Source organism: Malaclemys terrapin, chromosome 1 (assembly GCF_027887155.1).
Source record: "Malaclemys terrapin pileata isolate rMalTer1 chromosome 1, rMalTer1.hap1, whole genome shotgun sequence".
Lineage (NCBI taxonomy): Eukaryota > Metazoa > Chordata > Testudines > Emydidae > Malaclemys > Malaclemys terrapin.
This window is the reverse complement of record NC_071505.1, coordinates 130,994,600-131,004,343: the sequence shown is the minus strand read 5'-3', so window position 1 is coordinate 131,004,343 and position 9,744 is coordinate 130,994,600.

Below are 9,744 nucleotides of genomic sequence, written 5' to 3'. Positions count from 1 at the left end.
CTCACCTGCTTCTGTTATAACTGCTGTTAATCACTCAAAGGATGCTTCAAACAAATGAAATGACTTCCTAAGAACTCACAAGAGCATGGAGCCCCGTGAAAAAGCAGGCAGTTAGATTTTTGCTTGATGACTAAGTTGGCTGCTGTTCAGCCATCTGTGTACAAAGGGCTTTTTCTTTGTAAATCATTAACTAAATGAATCATCCTAGAGAACATGCCTGCAGATGCATTGTATAGCCTTGCTCCAGAGCCCAGTCACAAGACTGTATCTTCCATTTACTCAGAGGACTCAAAGGGTCTGTACTCTTCTGTTGCTGGGGAATGTTTCAAAACAGGAAGGTGCCTTTCAAAATGTGAGAATGCTGTGAAAATAAACACTGGCTTTCGTCAGAGACCAGAAGTTATAGGAAATATTTTCAGCCCTCTGGCTTTGTTGTTTATCAAACAGAGCAAGTGCCACAAACTGAGCAATTCTTTATGTCTGCAAGATGACAGAGCTTCCTGATGTGCCAACTCAGTTCTGGGGAGGAGGTGTGGCCGCTGCTGCTAGATGCCAGCTTTCACTACACTCCAGAGCCAAAATCCTTCCTGTCAGCTCTGCCACTGGACATGGCACTCATGCTGGTATCCCAGGCTCCCTATGGAAATTTGCTCTGGGCACCATAACACTTCCACTTTAGGGCATGGGACTTTGCATAGGGGTGTACTCTGGCCAGGCCTGGGTTTTTGTATCCCTACAGTTCCTTACTTTGGTTTCTTCTTTTCTACAATGGCTGAAATTAAAACTAATGTATAGGTCCAAATGCTATTCCATCCATGCAGGCTCCCAGTGACTTCAGTGGGCTTTAGATCAGGCCCTAAGAAGCCAACGGTGTACAGCACTGCCTGCTAATGAGCAATTAAGCAGAGAGAAGGGTCTATAAAGCTTAGTCCCTAAATCACATACTGTAGAGAGACAGTGTGTCCTAGTGGCTAGAGTGGTGGACTAGGAGTTAAGAGATCTGGTTCTCATCTCAGCTTTGCTGCTGGATGACCTTGAGCAAGTCACTTCTACTCTCTGTGCCTCAGTTTCCCCATCCATAAAATCCTAGTGTCCTTCATTGTAACGTGCTTTCAGATCTACCTGTGCAAAGCACCATATCAGAGCTAGGTGTTATTATTAACAAGAGATCTGAAACAGTTAACCAACGTGAACTGTCAGAGTCAAGTGCTTTGCCACATATTCACATTCCTTGGTGTGGGCAGCTGCTGCTGTTGCAGCACTAGGGGAGACATTCTCAGAATGCACGCTAGACTACACATGCCGAGTGCTACTCTCAGTGAAGATGCACAGACACAGTTGTGGTGGCAGAAAAGCTGCTGTGTAGACACAAAAGAAGCTGTGATCAGTTGAGGTGAACATACTCCCGAAGTCAGGAGTCTAATTATAGTGCAAATAAGGTCATAGAATGCACCTGTTCATGCCTGTCTAACCCCATACCCATTTCTGTTCTTCTGTCCCTCCTGAACCACCTCCCTTCCCTATTTCCCCCCCCCCCCCCCGCACTCTTTTTCCTGTGGGGGTTAAAGCAAATCAAAAGAAGTGGGGCATCTCCCCTGTTCTGGTGGTTGTATGCCACCATGTGTGTTGATATCATGCAGCGATGTGACATGATATCTTTTGGGATGGGACATGGTACAAGGAAGAGAATGGGAACAAGGGCATAAATGTATCTAAAAGGAGCCTGTGATCCCAAGAGGAGCTGACAAGGTCATTCTGTTTCCCCCAAATTCTGGCGGGGGAAGGGAGAGCTGGGGGAAGGATCTCCCTTTGACCCTGGAAGAGAGGGAATGCTGGAAGCAGAAAGCTCTGCCTCTTTCATTCTCTGCCCCCCGGGGAGGGAAATGGGATCCAGAAGTGGGAAAGATCTTCCTGTAGAAGAGAGGAGGCCGATAGGGGACTCCTCATTGAATAATTCTTCTTCTCTCTTCCTGGGAGGAAAGCTTGCAACCACATTAACTCCCCAGATAGACAACAGCACCCCTGGCTGCTACTCCCACAGATCCTCAGCTTCAGGGTCTCCATTTCACCAGTCAGTGAAGAGGCAGGAAGACGGGGAGTTCTAGGGGAGCTGAGCTCCCTGAGCCCAGGACTGGAAGAAGGGGGGAACTCTCACACTACATTGAGCAGAGAAAGGGTGCAACTCTCCAACACACACACACTTGAATTATTATAGAAGCACCTGTTCTGTGCTGTAAAAGCATGCAGTAAAGAGAAAGTCCTTACCCTGTGCTCAGCATGGTTGCTGTGCAGATCTCAAGCACAAGCCTTTGTGAGGTTACTGGCTACATGCCTATGCCTTGCTGCGATAATGCACAGGCCTCTCTGAAGTAGGGTTACCATACGTCCGGATTTTCCCGGACATGTCCGGCTTTTGGGGGCTCAAATCCCCGTCCGGGGGGAAATCCCCCAAAAGCCGGGCATGTCCGGGAAAATCGGGAGGGAGGGCTGGGCCGGGGTCGCGGGGCCGGGCGCGCGGTGCCGGGCCGGGAGCCGGGCCGGGGCCGCGGGGTCGGGCCGCCGAGGGGGTGCGCGGGGCCGGGGGGTCGGGCCGGGAGCCGGGCCGCCGGGGGGGTGCGCTGGGCCGCGGGGCCGGGAGCCGGGGGGTTGGGCCGGGAGCCGGGCCGCCGGGGGGGTGCGCGGGGCCGGGAGCCGGGCCGCCGGGGGGGTGCGCTGGGCAGCGGGGCCGGGAGGTCGGGCCGGGAGCCGGGCCGCCGGGGGGGTGCGTTGGGCTGCGGGGCCGGGAGCCGGGCCGCCGGGGGGGTGCGTTGGGCTGCGGGGCCGGGAGCCGGGGGGTCGGGCCGGGAGCCAGGCCGCCGGGGGGGGGGGGGGGTGCGTTGGGCCGCGGGGCCGGGAGCCGGGGGGTCGGGCCGGGAGCTGGGCCGCCGGGGGGGGGTGCGTTGGGCCGCGGGGCCGGGAGCCGGGGGGTCGGGCCGGGAGCTGGGCCGCCGGGGGGGGGGTGCGTTGGGCCGCGGGGCCGGGAGCCGGGGGGTCGGGCCGGGAGCCGGGCCGCCGGGGGGGTGCGCTGGGCCGCGGGGCCGGGATCCGGGGGGTGTGCTGGGCCGCCGGGGCCGGGAGCCGGGGGGTGCGCTGGGCCGCCGGGGCCGGGAGCCGGGGGGTGCGCTGGGCCGCCGGGGCCGGGAGCCGGGGGGTGCGCTGGGCCGCCGGGGGCCGGCTGGCAGTGCTGGGCGGGCCGGGAGTGGTCGGCCGGGGGCCGGGGCCGGCACCCCAGGGCCGCAGCCGACCCAGGCTGGAGCCGCCGGGGGGCCAGCCTGGGCCGCACCTCCTCCCCCCACACCGCCCCTTACCTGCCCAGGCTTCCCGCGAATTAAATGTTCGCGGGAAGCAGGGGAGGGGGCGGAGACTTTGGGGAGGGGGCGGAGTTGGGGAGGGGGAGGGGGCGGGGCTGGGGGCGGGGCCAGGGCCCCGTGGAGTGTCCTCCTTTTGGAGGCACAAAATATGGTAACCCTACTCTGAAGCTCACTGGTCAGCACTGATAGCTTAACTAGGGTTACCATATTTCAATAGTGCAAAAAGAGGACACTCCACGGGACCCCGCCCCTGCCCCAACTCCGCCCTTCCCTGCCCCCGGCCCCGCCCCAACTCCTCCCCTTCCCCACCCCAACTCCGCCCCCTCCCGAGCACCCCACATTCCTCCTCCTCCGTCCCGCCCCCCGGCTGCTGCGCTGGGGAAGTTGCTTTGGTCCCCGCCGCGGTGGAGAGCGGCAGGAGCCAGGAAAGTTGGAGCCCGGGGAGGAGGCGGTCCCCTTACCATGCCTCCCTATTTTCCCGGACATGTTCGGCTTTTTGGAAATTCCTCCTGGACGGGGATTTGAGGACCAAAAAGCCAGACATGTCTGGGAAAATCCGGACGTATGGTAACCCTACCTCTGACACTCACCTCTCCCTCCACTGGAGGGACTCCCCTGTCCATACCTGTCCCGGGGCCTTCCTTTAAAGGGGCATCCCCATATCAGCGGGGTCTACTTGGAAAAGATAATATTTACTCCCTTGTGTGGCTGAGCTGGGCTGTGACAATCCAACACATCATGAGTACTGTGAGAAATGGGGCACAACACTAACCAAGGCATTGTCATTTCAGGGACCTCGAAGTTCAAACAAACAAACTATATAAAGTCCTTTTCTTTACTGGGAAGCCAAATGGAAGTTTTTCTAGAAGGGTATTTTTAGAAATCTCAGTATAATGACAAATTTCAAGCTCAGTTAAATAACTTTTTTGTTCAATGATGCAGAGCACAATTAGTATAGAGACATGAATAGTGAGAGATCCAAGCTGGTTTGCCTGATATTGTATAAAAATGCGTGCAACTTTGATATAGAAGGCCTTGCCAAACTAATTATTGAAGCATATGCAACCATCATCGTAGACAGTGACTTGTTTATACTGCTCTATATACTATACCAGTGTTTCTCAATCTGGAAGTCACGATTTATTTGATAATTTATATGGTAAAAATGAGAAAATAAGCAATTTTTCAGTAATACTGTGCTGTGATACTTGTATTTGTATGTCTGATTTTGTAAGCAAATAGTTTTTAAGTGAGGGGTACTCAAGACAAATCAGCCTCCTGAAGGAGGTACAGTAGTCTGGAAACATTGACAACCACTGCTCTAATTGACCTGGATCAAGAATGTCTTTGTTTTACTTTCTATTTCTATTGTAAGGCTATTGGGGTCTCAGAAGAATTTTTTGAATCATGTTTTTAGAAATTTCATAAATGGACCACTGCACTTCCTCCAAATTCATGAGTCTGTTTCATTTTTTAAGACCAAAGGTCCCTGCATCTTCTAAGTATTAGAATGAGTTGTTTTCCAGAAACCCAAAGGTGGAAGCTCATTAGCAATCTATTTGTGTGTAATACATTTTATAGTAACAAATAAAAAGGAAGTCACAACTGGTCTAGTCAAATTTGCTTCCTGTCCTCTAGTCAGGACATATCTCCCTGCTGTCAACAGTTCTCTCCAGAAACAGCAAAAGAAAGATCCCAGATCAATCTATGAAACTGAAAAAGGTATTCCCAGAAACACTGAGAAAATGAATGCCAAGGGCTTTTGTTACACTTTACCATGGAGATCAGGAGTGAATGCACCAAACCGAAAACTCACTGCTGTGGAAATAAACACTCAGGGCTAAACTCTGCTTGGAGACAGCAGAATCTGCTACCATTTGCTGCTCTGAGGTGTACAGTGCCTCACAGAGCTGGGGAAAGGAGGCAAGACCATGGCTGGCAGTGCAGGAGAGAGTAAGGTGCATCGCTGGCCTCCCCTCTGCGCTGCTATGGTGCCGAGCACCCCCCTCACCGGGCCCCCCAGGCGGGGGAGGGGGTGAGGTGACACCCCCCACGGTGGGGTCCATGTCCCTTTAAGAGCAGGGCTGGGCTGAGCCGAGCCGGCGGGGGGGTGGCTCCGCTCCCGGCTGCAGGCTGATACCGGAGCCTGGGCTGAGAGCCAACCTCGTCTCCTGCACCAGCTCCGGGGGAGGCTTTGCTGCGGCTCTCCCAGTCCCGGCCACCGCACGGTGTGTGTGGGGGGGTTGCTTGAAGCAGGGCAGGACCCGGTGGGGCCGAGGGCTGAACAGGCCCGGCAGGGCAGTGCGGGGGCTGCTGGAGCAGGAAGCTGGGGAAGGGGTGGCACGGCCTCAACCCCCTGGGGCTGCCAGCCCCGCGGAGGAGGCAGAGGGGCGTAAGCTGCAGCAGGACCCCAGCCCCCCGGGGGAGGGGATCTGGGGCCAGCCCAGGGAGGCAGGAGCAGTCCCGGGGGTGCTGGGTGTGTGCAGGGCAGAGCCCCGGGAGAGCCCCAGCCCCGCGGCAGGCAGCACTGCAGAGGAGGAGCCCGCGCTCCCCAGCGGGCGAGGGGAGCCCCAGGCAGGGGGAGCCGGGCTGCCCGCACCCGCCTCTCACGGCCCCTCCATGCTGCTGCTCCCAGTATCGCTTTCAGCCGGCGCGGCTGCCCTGTCAGCGCTTTTGGATCTTTAAATAGCCGTCCGGGGGGAAATCCCGGACATTTTTAGCTTTTTACAAATTACCCCCGGACGGCTATTTAAAGACCCAAAACCCGGACATGTCCGGGGAAACCCGGACGTATGGTAACCCTAGCTTAACAGGCTGATTTCAAGATCCAGGCCTTTGTGAGGTTGTTGCCGGCACAGGGGCCCGAGGACAGCAACAGTGGGGTTCGTTGCCCGGTGTGCTTCGTGTCAATAAACATACCGGGGTGGAGAAACAATCAAAGTTTATTTGAGATCTCAAAGTGATGCAAGGAGACAGGCAAGTCTCAAATCAAGCACACCAGCAAAAACAGTTTCTCTCTTCTTTATACATTTTACAACTAAGTCCCCCCCCTCCCCCTCTCTACCACCCCCCGTCTCCCCCTCCCTACCATCCCCCCTCTACTCCCCCTCCCCTCTCTACCGAAGGCATGTTTATACATTTAAGCAATTAAATCATTCTAGGGCTATAAATCTAGCTTGTTAGTAACACTCCTCTAAACAGTTATTTGGTTCTGTTTACCCTTAGTTTATTACCCCTTCCCCAACTAGAAACATGCAAACCTCATCATTATTGTTTGGTGCCTGGTATGAGCAAGGTCGTAATTGCTAACTGGCTGTTTACACATTCCAATTCCTTTCCTTGGTTTTTGAGGTCGATTAGAGTTAAACATGGAAGGACAGAGTTTAAACATGGAAGAACTCTGGCTCAGGTAGGCCTAGTAACCCCAACAGTTCCCTCCTTTGAGAATACTCAACAAGCTTTTGGCTGAGTTTTCTCATATTCTGTAGACAAGATACGATTGAGTGCCATGGAGCTGGGGTTCTCAATGAGAGAGTATGCTGGGATTTCTGGGGAACGGGGAGGGGGGGCACAAAGCTTACGGAGGAGCATTTTAAAACAAGCAATCAGGAGGAGGGTGACAAGGCACAGTACCACACCTGTGAGGAGGAGATGCACAAGGCTATTTCCCAGTCCTCCCAGGTTGGGCAACCAACTCCAAAGGGAATCAAAAACTGTGGGTTCCCTTTCCTGAGCCTTCCACTGCTCAAAAGCCTGTTCGGCTGACAGGACGTGCTTGTTAATGTCCTGTGAGTTTTCTGGGACATAAGTACAACATTCACTCCCAATAAGGACACACACCCCGCCCTGGGAGGCTAAAACATAATCTAAGGCCTGTCTATTTTGCAGGGATAGCAACTGGAGCTGGTAAAGCTCTGAGTTAAGGCTTTTCTCTATGGCCAAGGTCTCATTGGCATACTTGGTGAGAAACACAGAGAGCCTATGATAAAATTGAGCCAGTCGTCCTACCCCATAGGATGGGAGAAAGATTATACCCAATCTGTCTCCTTCTGTAATGGGCTCTGGGGTGGCATACCAAGATCTACGCTGCCTGGCGCGGCCAGGGGGCAGTTTAGAGAGGACACGAAGGGGAGGGGCAAGATATCCTAGATAACAACTTCCATACTACCGATGCGGTAGCCACTTATAGGCAGAGGTACCGCAAATATAAAAGGAGTGGCCATTCCCTACCAAGCCATTATAACCGCTACTCCACCTATTTACTTGTCTGTCATTAAACGATCCGAAACGGGCGGTAGAGTCGGATTTGCCGTTAACATAGACAGGGATGGAAGCATCACTGTCAGGGGATAAATAATACTGACAGGTGCTATTCCCAGCAAACCAGGTGTGATTGCTGGACTTAAACTGTCGATAGCACACCAACCCAGGGGCTACTGGCCGTAACCTAATAGGGGAAGGGATATATGTTGAGTTGGCTTGCGGCTTCCAGGGGTCGTCCCTTAATGCCTACTGGGACTCAATGGTACAGTTCTGCGACAAGGGGGTACCCGAGGCATTTTTCCCCTACTGAACCATCCCCAACAGATATCTGACCAATTCTGCGGAACTACCCTCCAGGGTAATCCTGCAGCATGGTGCGGGATTTGGGAGCATACCCAGCAGTTGGAGAGGTTAAACTCTTGGGCAAAGCAAACCTTCAGGGACTCATATGTGTTTGTCTCTAAGTTAGTAGGGATTTCTTTCCATCCCGCATGTGCCTGGGGGGAAACGGGAGTTAACAAGAGGAGTGTCCCTATGGCAAAGAGCACCTCTGTGGCAGACCCTGAATCTGAACTCATATTGGGCAGGTGACCCTAGGGCCTAACAATCACAATTCTCCAAATACCCACAAAATAACAGTTATCAATAGTAAGCAGATTAAAAACAAAAGGGACCAGGCCACCAGGTTAGGCCGGTCCTGTGAAAATAAACACAACCAACGCTCAGAGGTCTCACGGGGAGTGCGCTGTGACTGTCCAAAGAGATCACAGGGCATTCCCAGCAGACACTATTGTCGTCTGAATAACAGCTTAAATCCCAAATCGTCGCTGGCAGTCTTCTCTGCAGGCTGAACGGTCCACCGTTCAGGAGCGGGCACTGCTTTCAGATGAGAGTGATGAATCCAGTTTTTGTGTCCCTCAACCTTTGCTGCTGTATGGGAGACCAGCAGGACGGTGTGGGGTCCCTTCCACTTCTCTTGGAGAGGCTCGTCCTTCCAGGTCCAGACGAGTACGGAATCGCCTGGCTGCAAGGAGTGGATCGGGGCATCCAGCGGGAGAGGTTGCAAATCTTTGGTATACCTGTGGAGAGAACAGAGAACAGCAGACAGAGAGCACATGTACTGAGATAAGAAGCCACACCCCATTTCCCACTCCCCTGCCAGAACCGGTGTACCATTCATAGGCCATGCCCTTCCAAACAATCTTGAAGGGACTGAGCCCTAACCTGCCCTTAGGGAGAGCGCGAATGCGGAGCAGAACAAGGGGCAAAACATCAGGCCACTTAAGGGAAGCCTCTTGTCAAACTTTTGAGAGTTGCTGCTTAAGTGTCTGATTTGTATGCTCCACTACCCCACTGGCCTGCGGTCACCATGGCGTGTGAAGCTTCCAGGGGATCTGTAGGGCATCCGATATCTTCTGAATGACTTGGGATGTGAAGTGTGTTCTGTTGTCAGATTCCATCCACTGGGGGAGCAATCTGAGCCTTACTCTGTGCTACTCGATATCCTCGAAGTCCAACAAAGTTCAGGAGGCTCACAGTGGCTTTAAGGCAAGAGGTTAGACCCACAGCAGCAATTAACAAGTCATCCACATATTGCAGGAGGAGGACTTTGTCCTCATTGTCCCACTCCTCCAAGTCTCTAGCCAGGGCCTGGATGAAAAGGGTGGGGGAATTTTTAAATCCCTGAGCCAGCACTGTCCAGCAAAGCTGCTTTCTAACCCTCCTTTTGTCCTCCCACTCGAAGGAGAAAATTCCTGAGACTGGGGGTCAACCGGAATCGTAAAAAAAGCATCCTTTAAATCCAGGACTGAAAAATGGGTGTACTGCCTCCCTATAGAGGCCAACAATGTATACGGATTTGGAACAAGGGGGTGTAGAGTCTTAACGCTAGGGTTACCATACGTCCGGATTTTCCCGGACATGTCCGGCTTTTGGGGGCTCAAATCCCCGTCCGGGGGGAAATCCCCAAAAGCCGGGCATGTCTGGGAAAATCGGGAGGGCTCGGTGGTGCTCGGCCGGGCCGGCGGTGCGGGGCCGGGGGCATGGTGCCGGGCCGGGAACCAGGGTCACAGTGCCGGGCCAGGCGTGGGGCCGGAGGGAGAGCCGGGGGCGCGGTGCCAGGCCGGGAGCC